Raw genomic sequence first — 18,038 nt, forward strand, 5'->3', positions numbered from 1 at the left:
AGAGATATTTATTAGAGCATCCACAACTCACTCTCATTACAACATCCTTCACCTCGTTAAAAAGAGATCCATTATCATATACTTATTATAATAATATATCTTTTTCATCCATATTCCTTTTAATATTAACACTCATTATTTATGAGTTCCATCGTCCACTCAATCATCTTAAAATTATATCATATTAAATAAATATATTTTAAAAATAAAAAAATATTATTATTATTAAATAAATATATTTTAAAATATTAAAATTATTATTAAATAAATATTATTTTAAATATATCATACTGGCTCACCCCACTTTTAATTGAACGTGTTCAACTATAACACCCCTTCTTTAACACCCCTCCACAATGGTGTTTAATACCAATAGGGTATTATAATACCCTGTTAGCGCATCTATTGTGAATGCTCTTATTAATTAGTTTAAAATTTTATAAATTTGTTTAAAAGAATAAAAATTATTTTTTATAGTTTTGAATTATTCCCCTATTAAGATTATTGGAGTTGTTGGAATCGATGCGTTCACTAGAAGGGGTGAATAACGATTTCTCGAACTTTTCTGCAAAAACGTTAGCGGAAACGAAAATAACAACAGAAAAAAGAGAACAATCGCTAACCCGTTCTACTAATCCAAGGATCCACACACACTGAGCACCTTTCTACTATGAAAAATCCTCCTTTTCGAAGCACGCTTTGAAGGTGAAGAAAATCCTCACAAACTAATTTTTTCCTTTCACAAGAATTAGTAGTGAAGTATGGAGGAAGAGGAAAGCTTTACAAAGTCAGAGTCTTGCAAGAAGGACGAGAAAAATAATTGTTAATTTCTTCGATGTCGTTTGCTCTTTTTATGTATTTCGATACATCAGTCGATTGCTTCAAGGGGCAATCAACTGATGGGCTTCAACGGCTCTTTGATCTGTATTTAATCAGCCAGCTGTCGCTCCAACGATCATCTAACAGTCGACGACTACATCATCACCAGTCGACTACTCTAGTCGACAGCTCCACTCGACTGATTTTTCTGTAAACTCTGTGTGTGCTTTTGATCAACCACCAGTCGACTGGAGCAGTTGACTGATGAATAGTATCAATCGACTGATCAAGCTGAAACTCTCCTTTCAGCTTCTTCTTCAGCTCTTAGCCTTAACGCAAGCCTTCAAACGTCTTCCACAAGCCTCGTGCCCTTCCTTGTACTTGCTTGAGATATTTCCCTCAGCTTTGTTGTGCTAAGTTTCCATTTGCCAAGAGGCCGCGCCTCCGGAATTTCACATTTACCAAGAGGTCGCGCCTCCGGAACTTCACCATTTGCCAAGAGGTCGCGCCTCCGGGACTTCACCATTTGCCAAGAGGGCCTCCGGGACTTCACCATTTGTCAAGTCTTTCAACCTGGACTTTCCTGTAAACTCAATTCACACACATTAGATCACCAGCATTGCCTAACTTAAACTCATTTTAGCCAAACATTAAAATCCAAATCATTTGGGATAAAATTGTACCAACAGGAGTTTGATTAAAATATATCAATTCGATAAATTAATTAAATAGAAGAAAATAATCTAAAAATTAAGAAATTATTTAAAATTATCTATTTGTATACATTTTTCTCAAATTTGTTCCTAATTTTCGCTCATTTGTTAGGCAATCAATCCAAGAATTAGAGCTTAGATTGGACTGCACTCCTCTGTCGTGGTCAACTATAGTTTTTTTATTTACCTCTTCACAAATGATCATGGGACCGATCGTATAGAGCCGCTAGAATGACAAATTCCATCTCATACTGAAGAGCTTAGATCGAACGATGATATAATTAGGGTTTAGCATTGAGATTCGTTTCGATGTCTGTAAGTCTCTATGGGCGACGAAGTCAGTGAGTGATTGTCTTTCCATTTCTCTTTGATTGTTTCCTTTCTTTGTTTAGCCTATCTTTTTCTTTCCCTATACGAGTTTACTTCGGAGTAAACAACGCGTTAAAAGAGATGAAATATCAGTTTATATATATATATCTATTTTTTTTTTAGTTTAAGATTTGAGCTTTAAGATTTAAGATTTAGAATTTAAAATTTAAATTAAAAAAATTTTATATATATATATATATATATATATATATATATATATATATATATATATATATATATTATATCTAGTAAGGACTCAGTGTTAAATTTATTTTACATTATTTTTAGAGTTCAGGGGTGAAGATAGTGTTTAGGATTTAATATTTAAGTTAAATGGAATGAAAATTAAAAAAAACTAGATACTTATTGAATTGAATGTGCAAAATATATATATATATATATATATATATATATATATATATATATATATATATATATATATATATATATATATATTACATCTTATCTTGCACACTTGTATACCCAATATAATTTTTTTAATTTTAATTTTCACTCCAATTAATTTAAATAATAAATCCTAAAGCTGAACCCTAAATATTATATTTTAAATCCTTAAAAAAAGTTTAAAAAAATTATGCTAAGTGTACAACATAAAAGTAAAGTGTGCAACATATCAAAAAACAATGTATATAAGAGTGATATCCTATGCGCCTTAAAATATGTGATTATGTGTGACATCAGAATCAAAGTACCTAGAACAGTAAATATATATTTTTTATTTTCATTTTAAATTTTTTTATATATTTAATACTATAATCTAACCCCTAGATCCTAAAGGGAAAATTTTAAATGACTTAACCCTATAAGCCAATAAATAAATAATAATTTTTTTTTATTTTTTTTATTTAATACTATAACACAATTCCTAAATTCTAAAAGAAAAATCTTAAATGGCTTAATCGTAAATAAAAAATAAATAAATAATATAAAAATATATATTTACTGTTTCAAGCATCCAAAATTTTTTTGAGCATCCCGATTTTGATGTCGCGCACAATCACATCTTTTAAGACGTGCAGAATACCATATATATATATATATATATATATATATATATATATATATATATATATATATATATATATATATATATATATAATATTTCTTTTAAGCACTTAAAATATTCCACCTTGACACTGGACGTAGATTTAAATGTCAAAATCTTATTAATTGCAGAGATAAATTTTGCCAATAAAGGAAAGAATAACCACCAGGGCCCTGCCATACTTAATTCCATCAAAAGAAAGCTACAATATAGATAGATACTAGGGATAAACATGCAAATAACAAAATGTTGGGAGGAAAATGTAAAAGTGAGCCGATGGTGTATTGTTAAAATGCATATTGTAGGAGGTAAAGAGAAAAAAAGGGGAATAAGGTAGCAACTCCCCTCTTTTAATTCTCAATTATTCAAAACAATATTTTTAATCAAATATACTTTAAAATCATGAGGAATTAGTTATAGCTATCAATTTGGATTAATCTATCAGGTTGGTCCTACCAAATAATTTAGATAGATTGGATTATAATTTTATCAATCCATTTTAAGATGGATTGACCCTGATTGATGAATAAACTTTAAAATTTAAGAATCTAAAAACTATTTTTAAAGTAAAATTATGAAGGCAGAAAATATAATTTTAAAAAAAATTGTTTTCAATTTTTTAACAATTTATTAAATTTGTCATTTGTGATAAGAAACAAATCGGATATGATACGATACGATACAATTCTTTTTCTACAAAAGATGGAATTTGTTATCTCAGCAGTCTTATACGATCGATCACACAACCATCTGTGAGGAAATAAATCGAGAAACTGTAGTTGATCATGACGAAGAAAGATATTGCTCAACTTCATCGAGATTCGAACTCTTATCCTCTTTTGTAAATCTGCTCCATCGTAATTAACTCTGCTGTGTCCTAAGGGCGATACGATACCGTTCGAAACATAGTAACAGAGAGTACGATGTATCGTTCATGTCGTTGTCATTCGATGACTCCAGATGGAGCGAGATCGAACCGTTAATCAAGAATCACGAATCTTGATGCAAATGGAAGACTAATAAATCGATGATTGCACTATAAATAATGAGATTCCATTATGATTGTACTGAGTGCATATGAAAACCAACCATATTATATTGCATGATTGTACTGAAAATAAATATAAATTATTACCAAATTTTATTTTATCGATATAAAAAAATTTAGGGCAATAGAAAATTTTAAATAATAAAGTATTCAGAAAATTATAATGTTTTTTTATTTATGTGGAAGGATTTTTTTTTTAATTTTTTTGAAGCCTCCGCTTCTCTCCTAATTTGATTTTTTTTGAAAAAAAAATCAAAAGAGCCCTCTATTTAAGAAAAATAGAAACAATGCCTCATTCTATTTTTTTCCTCCAAAAACACTCTTATTTTTTCCAAAATTACCATTATAGCAATTTTAATTAAAAATATTATAAATTTTAATAAAATTAAAATAATTTTAATTAAGTTGAATAGATATTACATACATAGTAAGTTAGAATTTAATAATTTTGATTAATTTAAAGTAATTTTGCTCTGCATAGTTTAGAAAGTTGATTTTTGAATGTTTATAAATTGTGCTCCGGATACAAACATCTGGATTATCAAACTAGAATAAAAGTATGTTCGAGATGAAAAATAAAATAAAATATTCTTTTAACCATAACAAAAATAAAAGGATCCTTTTAATTTTTAATTTCATAGTGAGTATATATATATATATGAAGAATTTGACATCTCAATCTTTATCAATCATACAAAATGTCATATGTTGATCTCGGATATTCCACATGATTGATTTCATAGTCATCTATAAAAAGATAAATCAAATACGGAGTAGATCCACAAGAGAGAAGCTTACTTTCAAGATGATGAGACTCTTAGAAATTGACCCTTGTTCAATCCTATAAATATATCTCTTGTGAACCAACTACGCTAAATCCTAGGGCTATCTCAATCTCTATCAAGCTCATAGAAAAAGGGTAGGAATCTGATGTGGATTACATGCAAACAAATACTTGCTTCTAAAGTATGTTTCACACAAAACAGAGATGGTCCATTGGCAAGAATCTAATTCACTAACAATATTATTAGATGGGAAAAATTTTTTAATTTTATTATTATTTTTTGCATTGAAAAGAAAAATACTTTATATTTAATATGATGTGATGATTTAAAAAACACAAAGTTCATACAAACATAAAAAGTTCATATTGATGAACTAGTTGAGCTTATCGACATGGGTCGAAGTAAGGTCCCCATTGACGACTCAACCATACTAATTCTTTTGCGAGCATTCTCCTCGCTTTTAAGTGCCCTGTCCTCAGGGTGTAGCTGAGTTGATATCCGAATGGTAGAGTTACATCAATCAATTGATTACGATTAAAACCAACAACACTTTCTTATGTAGAATGATTGAACTTGAGATAGATTTCTCAACAAACATTTCCAAGGTCCCCATCCCAACAACCAAATGAAAGGCTCTTTTGCACATGCTAAGCCTCAAGCCAGTCCATGTGAGCTAACTAAGGCATTTTGCGGAGCAAGTTTATCGCGTAATTAATGAACATTGAGCCCGACTAACAGTGATTTGTGTTATCACAGGGCTAAGAGGGAAGATTCTTGAGTTAGAAGAGGATGGACCAGGTGGTGACAACAATAGTTTGTTTTATGTAAATTAGTGTTGGTGATAATAATTTAGGCATGGCCACCATGTTGGTGAAGGAATGCTCCACATGATGTTGGGTTCTGTCCACCTCCTAAACACAAAATTAAGAAGGGGAAGAAATGTGGTTAGCAAGATTTGTTTTAAAGACATTAGCACTAATTACATGAGAAAACCAAGAGTTAAGGACCATGATTTTTCGATTATTAAGACGCACCTTGTTACTCAAGCGCTTCAACTCGTGTCAGCTAGTTTCCGCGGTGCTTTTCGCTACCATTACTCATTTGGTTGATCCAGAATTTCAGCAACAACTTCTGAGATCTTTAGCAACTTGATAAGTTACCACCTTCAACTAAGATTTCAGAACCAAAGCAATTATTTCACACACAATAGTATTGAGCCAGCTATTGAAACAATTATATTTTCTTTGCTCCATAAGTTTCTTACACTCAAAGTTCCTCTCCCTCCTCAAGAGCCATGTTCTGAATACCCTCTCCATTGCGCACTCCATTTCTGCTCTTCTTTGTTTTCTTAGCCCAGCCGACAAGATTTACAGTACATTCTCATTGAATATGGCCTTATTGAATGAGCTTCCTTTCTGAATATCTGAAACAACTAGATATTGAAGCAATAACTTTCACAAAAGGGGTGAATGAAGGAAATGGCGCGAAAGCAGACTAGGGTAACAATGGAGTAGAGTGGAAGGGTATCATAGCCGTAGAGGAGCTGTATCCCTGGAGAATAGCGAGAATTGAATTAGAGGTAAGCAATGAGACATAAAGAGTGTAAGCTGAAACAGGTTGAAGTATACCTGATTGCTAGTCTTGGCACAATGAAGACTAGTTTTCCCATGATGCACGGATCAAAAGCCAGTCGGTTTGTCTGAAATCACCAAAAGACTTTTTCATTCATTAGCATACTATAAATGTTATTCTATACCGAATCAAGGGTTTGTTGTCGACCAAGATTTACTAATGCAAGTATACAATATCAGTTTTCAAATGTCTTGGAAGCAATTTGGCATGCAGATCTTGCATTTGCTTGTGGCAAGAAGACTGTATGATTCATGTGATACATTCTCTAATTATCAATATCCAGAAAAAAAAAGTGAAATCTCATGGGCATTTTGAAATAGGATGAAGTGGATCGAGGAGAAGACAATTCTTGGTCAGTTACATCAAAAGAGACACTCGGAGGGGATAACTATCAAGTCACCATCTTCTATGGTGGAATTTTTCTAGGCAACCTCTAGTTTGGTGCGATCTTCTAAAACATACAAAGTTGGGCATAGTTTTCTTTCTCATCAGCTATAATTTATGCAACTTTGGCTATATACTTTCAATTAGTGGTACAAATGATATCCAGAAATATGCATTCCAACCTGCAAAAAAGGTAGAAAAAGAAAATATGAGATGGAGCATAATCTTGTCTGTATTGATGAGGGAGTTTTAGAGGATTTGAGTTTTATATTTCTATTAAATTGTAGTTACCATCAACATTCAACAAGAATATCATGACAAAAACCTGTTACCCACTGCATAATAAAAGAGAGAAGAAACATAATTTAGTCAAATAAGCTTGAGTGCATTTAAACAAGTATGAGAATAGAGTTGAGTTCTGAAGAGTGAAAAATAAGTATTTAGGTTGAAACATAACAAAGGGCACAGTATGAAAGTAGCATGACTAGGCCAACAAAGATAAAGATATGCAGCTAATGGATTGTAGCAATGGAACTTTTCCCTGAATGAAAATAGATATGAAACAAATAGAGGTTCAGGAATTCATTTGAAAAACAAATCATCTAGAAATGTTTGTGTTTCCCTCTTTTTAAATTTATGATGGAGATAAATTAAATCCCAAGGAAAGTAATTTGCGTTCTTTTATTGCTATGTTCTATGTTCAAATGAGCTAGACCCACTGGATAAAAGTAGCATGCAGTCCCCTTCCAGGTTAATTGTGTGCAGGCATTCTTCATGGGTGCATGAATTCTAAAGTGGAGCACGCACAATCCTTAAGGTGGACCTTTTTAAGTTTACAACCAACTCCAAGGTAGTGCCAACTAATTTTGAAAGGCCTACCAATCAGTTATTCAAAGTGTCACCAAGACAATTTTCCTTGAACTGATTGGTGGCACCTTATATAATTGTTTGGCAACACCTTTGATAATTGATTAGTGACACATTAAACAATTGTGAACCGCAAGAAGTTTAAAATTTTTCTGAACTTATTGATGACACCTTCAATAACAATCTCACACCTTTGGTAATTGATAGGCCACATCTTTAATAACTATTTAGTAGCACTTAACACCTCTGTGAATACAAGTAATTCAAATTTTCCTTAGAATGTTTAGTGGAACTTCGGAGCTGTAAACTCAAAGAGGTCAACTTTAAACTAGGTGTTCATGCGATCAACCTTACACGCTAGTTTTATTTCAGATCCACTGACTAGAAACCTAGAACTAACAAAACTGCCCAAAAAACTCAACTAAAATTGCAGGAAGAAAGAGCTCTCACCTTGTCTTGGACGTAACTCGAATCGCCTCAGCTGGCCAACAGCCGGCGGGCTCCGGCACCAATTCTACCAGGGGAGCCAACACTGCTAACTTGCAGGGACGAAAATGGTATGTGAAGCTCGCATTGACGCAGAAGCGTTGGATCAAACCCTGGAACACCAGCAGCAACAGCGAGATAAACCCTAACAACATCAACTCTGTCTCCAGAAAATCAACAAAACAAAATTGCATCTTTCGGAATGGAATTGAAGAACTCACCTTCTTCAATTTTCAGGAGGGCTTCGAAGATTGGCTTCTGTATTTTCATCTCGAGCACTTGCAAGACTATCATTCGGACATAAAACAGAGAATTATCTCATATTTATTTTGTAAATATGGAATTTTTCTATCAAATTTTCTTCTCATCGCATCAAAAAGAAAAAAAAATGAATTATTTAATCTGAAGAAGTTTTCTCAAATTAAATTCTTATGAGAATACCTCAAACTAATTGGATTTTTTTCTTAATAAGTTACATTTAAAATCTTACTAAAGCATGTTTTGGAAATTACTAAAACTTAGTGGTGTGATTCGAAAATTCAACCAAATTATACCATTACAAAACAAACTATTTACTAGAACCTAAAGAATTAGATTAAGACACTAAATTCTAATCAATTAAGAAGAATAAAACTGCAACAATCATATTAAGATAGGAAGAAAATCATCACATCTGCATCATATAACATTAGGAAGAAAGCCTTATTTGTTACAACAAACTCAGAAATTCCAATGAACTAACTATACATGAATTTAAACTATGAAGAATAACATAATTGAACATTAATTGCTCAAAGAATATAGCAATATAATGGAAACTACAGGTTTTGGATCCTTCGAAAGAGATGCTCATTGAAGAATACCATTCTCATACATGTTAGACGTCTGTTTTAAGAATCGCCATTGATGGTAGCTCTGTCAAAGTGGGTAAATATTGAAGCCAGTCCTTTGTGCAAAACAGAGCCTCCACTGTTTCTGGACACAGGGAACTTCGATAATCATCAAGCATTCTACTTCCAGTCCCTGCGTCAAAGATGGAGTAGCCAGGACTTACCGTGGATACAGGAATGGCCAAGACATCTCTAGCCATGTTGGATAGACAAGGATACTTGATGCTATTGAGTTTCCACCAATTCAGGATATCAAAGCTTTGGATCCGTGGCACAAGAGACTCTTCCAAGTACTGGTCTAACTCAGATTTTATTGAGTGGTTAGCTGACACCTCCGAGATATATATATCAAAGTCTATAAGAGCATCTCCTGCAGGATGAGAAGTTGAAGGTTGAATGTCCTCATTCCCATTCACATGATTGGCTTCCCCATGATCCACATAAGTAGTCGTCAATGTCACTTGCTGATCAGAATACTCTTTATATAATTTCTGAATAGCATCATTAACTACTTTAACGTATTTAGCAGAATCTTCACCATAAATCTTGGAAAAACTAAACTCAACAAGCTTCATCTTGAAGCGAGGGTCCATAACCACAGCAATTGCCAAAACAAGATGGCAATCTTTCCAATATTTGTCAAACGTTTCATGTATCTTCTTAGCTATGCTGCTCACAATTGTGCCCTCAGTCAAAATTGCATTAGTCAACTCTAGCTGGATTTTCCATGCTTCATGGAAAAATATATTTGCAGTTTGATCTAATGTTGTCATGATAGTGTTTGCAGAGTCATACAAAAGTTTCAGGTATGTGCACACAACAGTCACCTTCTTCCAGTCATCATCTGTTGGTGCTCCGTTGTAGTTGTCATCACAAGTCTCTAAGAAAGTGAATGCCTCTCTGCACTCCAATGAAGCAACTAACATATGGTAAGTTGTGTTCCACAGAGTTGTAACATCAAGAGAAAGAACCTTTGTGACAGGAATTCCAGTTTGTGAGGCAATTTCATCAATTTTTTCTGCCCATTGAGAAACTTTAACCAATTTCACGCTCTCCCGAATGTTGTATACAATTTCCTGAATTGAAGTAATCAGATCCTTTGCAACAACATTCAGGATATTTGCATAACACTGAACAACAAAGAACTGACCTTTCAGCATAAGGGCATTCTTGTAAGAAAGATGATCTCTGAGATTAACACTGTAGATGTCATGTGACGAACAGTTATTGTCTAAAGTGACACTGAGCAACTTACTCTTCATATTCCAATCTGAAAGACTAATACTAATTGCCACACTCAGGGCATTTTCAGAATGAGGTGAGGATACCATAAAGAAGTTAAGCATTCTTCTATGCAATTTCCACTCACTGTCAATGAATTGGCCACTGAGGCAAATATAGCCAAGAGTCTGACTGGTTGTCCACAGTCCTACAGTTAGACTGATCCTCCCAGGCATGATCTGGAAGGTATGCATGAGACTTTGTTTTTCTTTACGGTATATAGATAAGATTTCACCTTCCATGGTATTGGCATCAAAAATGTTAAGTTGTGATTGGAGACTCTGAACAAAGGACACAAATGCAGAGTTTTCAACCATATGTAGTGGATACTCATGTAATATTATCATCTTTGCAAGGCATGTGCAACTATGTTCCTGATCAAAAACATTGAGCATGCTAGATGTTCTATAGCGTCTTTTGGGTGGATCAGTTGTATCACCCTCAATTTTTGTGGCGGAAGTTAATGGAAATTTTTGCCTTTCATTCCTAATCTTATGACAGGAACCCAGTGAGATGTGCCTCTTAAGATGGCTAGTACCTGCTACCTTAGAACCATTGCTGTATGCAAAGGTTTGCTTGCATAATTTGCAGCGAGCTTTAGTATATCCACCAGATACAACTTCAACAGTGAAGTGTTCCCAGACCATTGATGTCTTTCTCCTGCGTCTTGTAGTTATTGGTGATGCTTCTGCATCCATTGCCTCTGTGCTCACAAGCTCCAAGTTCACTGGAATGTAACCAGTCCAACATTCATAGGCTCCATATTCATTTCAGAGTCACTAGCCTTCATTACGCTGCATAATGTAACAAAATAAGCCATTTTACTCGAGGAGCTTTCGCCGATTATATCTATTCTGTGCAAAAGGGATTTGACGACTGCCATTACTACAAGATTGATAGAAAATTTCCAAATGGCATTCACTACCTCTTTTCAACAACAAAACAACATAATGTAACAAACCAACATCTGAAAGTTCAAGACAGAATTAAATCCACTAAGGAACAACCGATGACCTTAACAACGAATGAGGAGTTTACTACAAAGGAACGCAGGAGAAGCAGTAGAAGGGTGTGTGCCTCCAGGATCCGCGGGGTATCTATTTGGATCTCCGGTGTGGGAAGGCTGAGGGGAGGACCGCCTCAGTCGACGACGAGGTGGCTGGAGGCCAAGATCCGGCGACGAGGGCTACGGCTTTGGGCCAAAATCGGAGCGAGTTGGGCGCCGCCGTCGCTGAGCGAAGGTTTAGGGTTTGATCGGGTTGAATGTCCATGGGCCAAATCCGTGGGCCTTATTTATAGTGCCCGGTTCGGTTCCGGTGGACCGGTTTAATTGAGCTCCTCCTGTGGGCCTCCCTATACATTCCCTTTTTTATAAATAAAATTTACATTCCCTTTTAGAAATAAAATTACGAATAAATCTTTGAAGTTAATTCAAATCATTAAGATGTGTAATAATGATGGGAAATTTATGTTTAGCTAAATAAAATTGGATATAATCTAAATAATTTCATGAAGGTAAAACATAACATAGTAGTTAAATGAGAAAAAAATCATTGTCAAAATCATCATTGTAAATAGCATTAAATTTTTATGTTCTAAATTTATTCGATAATTGAATCAGGAAAGTCATCTACTTCCATGATTAATTAAGCAAAACTTAAACACCTAGATTATCAAAAATAAAAAATTATTATGGTATCATAATTATGTGTTTTCACTATATTAATCTTGTGCATAAATAAATAAGAACACATCCTTTTCTTCGAGATTATTTCATTACATTTTGATTATAATATCTTATGAACAATTAAATTAACCATTTTATTGTCATACATGCTCAAGACCTTGGGTTTGGTTTTGCCTTTTGCTTTAATTGTGAGAAATAATCTACCATTTTTATTGTTTTAGATATTCCTTTTGACATGTTTGTTTCATTATCTTTAAAATACTTCTATATTAATTTTTGTTCTTTACTAATTTAATTTATTACATTATCATTTGATTAAGGGAGTGATATAAGATAAAAATATTATCATGTGCCTTAGAAGTCACTGGCTGATAAAGTTATTATGCAGATTCCACCTTTTAGAAGAGTTGCAAATAGTCTCTTGTAAAGTTAATTTGTCAGATTTGAATAAGGACCAACTTGTTCGTGTATTGACAGAACCCAAAAATGTTGTTTGTCAACTGTATGAGAAATTGGTTAGCATGAACAATGTAGGTTTTGCACGAAAGCATTTTGTTCTAGTTTGAATATGAGAGTGAGTCAAATCCCATAGAACTTGCTTCTGTTGACTTTCATTGAGTCTGATCAGCTTTTTCAAATCAATTTCGAGCGAGATATGATCGATTTCTGAAGAGAGAAACATGCATCATAAGGCTAATCAGAAGTTATTCGGTGAGGTCCCTTCCATGCCTAAATTATCAGGGAACCCAAAAAATATAAAACAGATATAATAATAAAAAATGCAATAAAGTAAATGAGATAATAGTAAAACATATAAGATAGCAAATGATGATACAGTTCTCTTTCCTTTAGAGTCTCTTTCGTAATCCCTTATCTTATAGAGGGAGAATCGGTCACCCAGAAATAATCAATGTAAAAAAGGACATACTTTTCATGGAGAAAAATTAAAGAACACACCTCATAATAATCATCATGCTCCTTTATCTTCTAGTAACCATCTAAGTCTCTTGTATGATCGGGAAGTTGCAGATGCGATAACATCAATCTGTATGTTTCCAAATCCCTCGGCTACCATGCCTTGGTAAAGTGATGGATTCACCTATCTTACCTCTCCACAGATGGTCGAAAAAAAAAAAGGGAAGTCAAGAGGTCAACATGTTAAGAACTCGGTGAGTCAGCAACTCAGAAAGTTAGGAGGTCGGCTCGGCGACTCGAAAAGCCAAGACTGGTTCAGAGTTGGGAAGTTGGCGGGTCAAGAGTCGGCAGGCAATCGGAAAGTCGGATCAGCTCACCATGGTAACCACATTCTTCGTTATCCTTGAAGAATTTAGGGTAGTTTACGTCGTCCAATTCTTTCAGTGCGGCATTTTGAGCCCTGTTCTAACCAAAACTCACGCTACTTTGATGCAGGCACAGGACTCATCTCCGTGATTCAAAGCTCAACAAAGTAGGCCAGAAAGAAAGCCTCCGAGACGAGATACCAATTCAAACAGAATAAAAAAAACTAAGGAAAGGTGCCATAGCAAAGAATCACCCTCTTGAATGAAGTTTCAAACAGAGAACTTCCTTTCCCCTCTCTCAGCATCCACAATAATGTTCACCATTTCAACAAATCTAATCTAGTCGCCCTCCCCAATCTTCAATCTTCATCTAGAACCACTAATCGAAACATATTCTACGGATCTGCGGACAAAGTTTTTCCCTAGATCGGACTGAATGCGATCGAAAACAACGATGAAAACACGAGATGGACGAGATACCAATTCAAACAGAATCAACAAACTCGAAAAAAAAAAAAAAAAAAACTAAGGAAAGGTGCCATAGCAAAGAATCACCCTCTTTTCCTTTCCTTGATCCCCTCTCTCAGCATCCACAATAATGTTCACCATTTCAACAAATCCAATCTAGTCGCCCTCCCCAATCTTCAATCTTCATCTAGAACCACAAATCGAAACAAATTCTACGGATCTGCGGACAAAGTTTTTCCCTAGATCGGACTGAATGCGATCGAAAACAACGATGAAAACACGAGAAGGACGAATAGAAATCGAGACGGAATGCAAAAAAGAGAGGGGGAGGATTCACTTATCGGCCAGACGCCAGGTCAAGATTCGAGAGGGTGCTTTTCCTTGATCCCCTCTCTCAGCATCCACAATAATGTTCACCATTTCAACAAATCTAATCTAGTCGCCCTCCCCAATCTTCAATCTTCATCAAGAACCACTAATCGAAACAAATTCTACGGATCTGCGGAAAAAGTTTTTCCCTAGATCGGACTGAATGCGATCGAAAACAACGATGAAAACACGAGAAGGACGAATAGAAATCGAGACGGAATGGAAAAAAAGAGAGGGGGAGGATTCACTTATCTCCGCCATTGCTAGACGCCGAGGTAAGCGAGCTTGGATTCGAGAGGGTGCTTCTCGACCTTGATCCCCAATTTCTCCGTCGCCATCGTCTCCAACGGTCTGTCCGTGTCGCTGCAGTTCTCGGCGTTCTCTTTAAAAAGACGGTCTGGCTCTATGGCTTGCGCGTGGACGTTGATGATGAGAAAACGAATATATGGACGGCCAGGATCGCTTCAAAAAAACAAAAAAAAATTGGCGTCGCCCGGGTTGCGCGGAGACCTTCAGTGTGTTAGACTGACGTGATAACCGACTACAGGATCGCACCAAATAAAAACCAGGTTCATTATAATTTATCTGTTTTAGTGTGTAATTCCTCTTCCCTTTGGGCGGCCAGGAACAGTCTTGAAAACTTACTGGCGTCGCCCGGACTCGAACCGGAGACCTTGATGTGTTAGAAGAATCTTCACCAACTACACCACGAGTTAAATGACCAAGTTCACTGATATTTATCTGTATGCTATTCTTGTTTAGGGCTTTTGGGGAATCTGGCTCCCAGATCATAAATCGTGTGTTTCTTTTCAACACATTTCGATTCTTTTACTCATTTACCTTTATTGAGATGAACTCTCTCACGATTCCGGTAGGTTTCCATGCTCTACGATGATGATAATGGTGCCGTGATCGAAGCTACTGCAAATCTGCTTAACCCACCTTCGAGTCTGATATGGAGATCCTTCACGAGAATAACAAAGAACAAGTAACCAACGCAACGATGCAAAGCTTGGCGATCGCTTCTGTAAGTGTCATGCTCTTTGTTTCTCAAGGTTTAGATTCATCTTTAGGAGGAGTAACCAACCATGAACATCAATCATATTTGGTCTCGATTCAGTCATTTTAATGAAGTTCGACTCCAAAACCATCATCTTTTTGTTTGGGCCATCGGCAAAAGAAATCGTTGGTAACAAGAAAATGTTTGATTTGCATTGCTGTTTTTTTGTTTTGTTTTTTGTTTTTGGATAATTTAGGTGTTTAGATTTCGCCCGACTAAGTTTAAAAATAGGCGGTCTTCTTTTTATTCGCCCACGGGGTACATATGTAAACGTTCACAGTAGTCTATTGACAGCTGACCTCCGCACCTTAGGAGTGTAATCAAATCGATCCAAGTCGAACAGTAAAAGGCTCAAGCTCAATTCGAATTCGATTCAAATTTTTAATTCTTAAGCTTGAGCTCGACTCGTAATGATATTACATAGTTTGTGAATGGCTCAAGTTCGATTAAAAAATTATTCGTTTAAAAGTTAAATGAGCTTAGTTCAAGTTCAGTTCGAAAATGACTTATTTAAAAATTAAACGAACTTCGCTCGAACTCTAACTCGTTAATATATATGATATATATAAAATGTTACATATTTTATATTACACATCTTATGTTGTATACTTGTGAATACCTAGTATAATTTTGTTTAAATTTTAATTTTCACTTCATTTAACCTATATATTATACCTTAAAATTTTGAACCATAAATACTATATTATAAATCCTTAAAAATATGTACTAGATCTTCACGGGATGTGCAACATAAGGTATAAACATATATATGAGTCTTTTAACGAACATATTTGTAAATCTCTAAATGAATATGTTTGCGAGAGCTCACGAGTTAAATACTATATCCTAAAACTTTGAACCATAAACACTATACCATAAATCCTTAAAAAAATTGTACTAGATGCTCTTGGATGTGCAGCATAAGGTATGTAACGTATACACACACAAGTCTCTTAATGAACATTTCGCGAACCCGTAAATGAATATGTTCGCGAGAGCTTACGAGCCAAATGCTAATAAGCTCGAACGTTAACTAAATTCGAACTGAGACTCAAATAACTCGCGAACAACTTCAACTTGGTTCGTTTACACCCTTAGCTATCCTTGTAAAATCGTGTTTCCCTGTAACACCTTGTCACACAAAATACTACCATATCATTGTGGGCTAAGCCTAGATGCTACTTTATTTTTTTTAAAAAAAATTGCCCAACTCGAATTGAAAACCTTCAATGTATTAAACTAACATGACAACCAATTACACCACGACACCAATATTTTAGCAATTAAAAATAATATTATAATAATAAATTTTTATTAAACTGTTTAATTCCTAAATTACAGCAAAAGATAGAACCCCTAAATGAATATGTTCGCAAGAGCTAGTCAAATACTATTAAGCTTGAACTTGACTCATTAACTTAATTCGAATTGTGACTCAAATAGCTTGTGAATAGCTTTAACTTAACTCGTTTACACCCTAGTTGTAAACCAAATACTACGCTTGAACTTGACTCATTAACTTAATTCTAATTGTGACTCAAATAGCTTGCGAACAACTTTAACTTAACTCGTTTACACCCCTAGTTGTAAACCAAATACTACCGTATCATTATGGACTAAGCCCATATGCTACTTTAATTTTGTTTAAAAAGCATGGCGTCCCCCGGACTCGAACCGGAGACCTTCGAGTGTGTTAGATTGACGTGATAACCAACTACACCACGACACCAATAATATAATATCTAAAATTAATATTATAATAATAAAATTTATTAAACTGTTTAAGTTCACGTTATAAATGATGTGAATAAAGCAGTCCTCCACAAGTTACATATTCGCAAATCTCTAAACGAATATGTGAGCTCACAAGCTAAATACTATTAAGTTCGAATTTGACTTGTTAACTTAATTCGAACTGGAGCTCCAAATAGCTCGCAAACAATTCCAACTTGGCTTGTTTACACCCGTAGCTGTCCTTGTAAGGTCGTGTTTCCTTGTAACACCTTACCGCACCAAATTCTACCATATCATTGTGGGCTTTTAAAAACATAACATTGTTTGGACTTGAACCAGACACCGGTGTGTTAGACTGATATGATAACCAACTACACCACGACACCAATAGTATAGGAGCTAAAAATATGACCTCTATTATCTTCAAAATTCTTCAATCAAAGCTTTCATCGATAAACATACAAATAAACCAACTTGGCATGCCCGACTTGGTCATCCTTCTCTTCGCATTGTTCAGTCGATCATCAATAGGTATGATTTACAATTCCTTTATCTCATCTCCGTCTCATTCATGTAAGACCTACATGGAATCTAAAAGTCACAAGATATCTTTCTCTTCATCTTATCATGTTTCTAATCTTCTACTTGAATTAATTTATTCGGATGTTTGAGGCCCTACACTTATCTTGTCTAACCGAGATTTCCTATATTGTGTTACCTTTATTGATCATTTTAGTAAATATACTTGGTTATATCCGATGAGAAGAAAATCTGATTTATTGGATATTTTCTGTTATTTTTAAAAATAAGTTGAACAATATTTTAATCAGCAAGATATTCTCTGTTCATTCTAATTCCGGGAAACGAATATCAAGCTCTCTATCGTCATCTTCTTTCTTGTGGAATTGTTCATCGAGTCTCTTGCGCTCATAATTCAGAGCAAAATGGCATTGCTGAGAGAAAACACAGACATGTATTTGTTCAAACCGCCTTAGCTCTTGTGATGAAGCTATTTGTACTGCAACATATTGTACTGCAACATATTGTTGAGTGCAAGGAGCACTAGGTCTGTAAGGTTTTCTAAAGTTTTGATGTTTGAC

At 34.6% G+C, this 18,038-nt stretch overlaps 1 pseudogene; it reads right to left on the minus strand.

Annotated features, from left to right (window-relative positions):
• Nucleotides 1-8,921: 8,921 nt before the first annotated feature.
• Nucleotides 8,922-11,568, minus strand: LOC141845152 (zinc finger BED domain-containing protein RICESLEEPER 2-like; annotated as a pseudogene).
• Between the last annotated feature and the right edge of the window lie 6,470 nt (nt 11,569-18,038).

Source organism: Curcuma longa, chromosome 14 (assembly GCF_044706935.1).
Source record: "Curcuma longa cultivar G26 ecotype Majalengka, Jawa Barat chromosome 14, ITB_CL_G26_1.1, whole genome shotgun sequence".
Taxonomy (NCBI): domain Eukaryota; kingdom Viridiplantae; phylum Streptophyta; class Magnoliopsida; order Zingiberales; family Zingiberaceae; genus Curcuma; species Curcuma longa.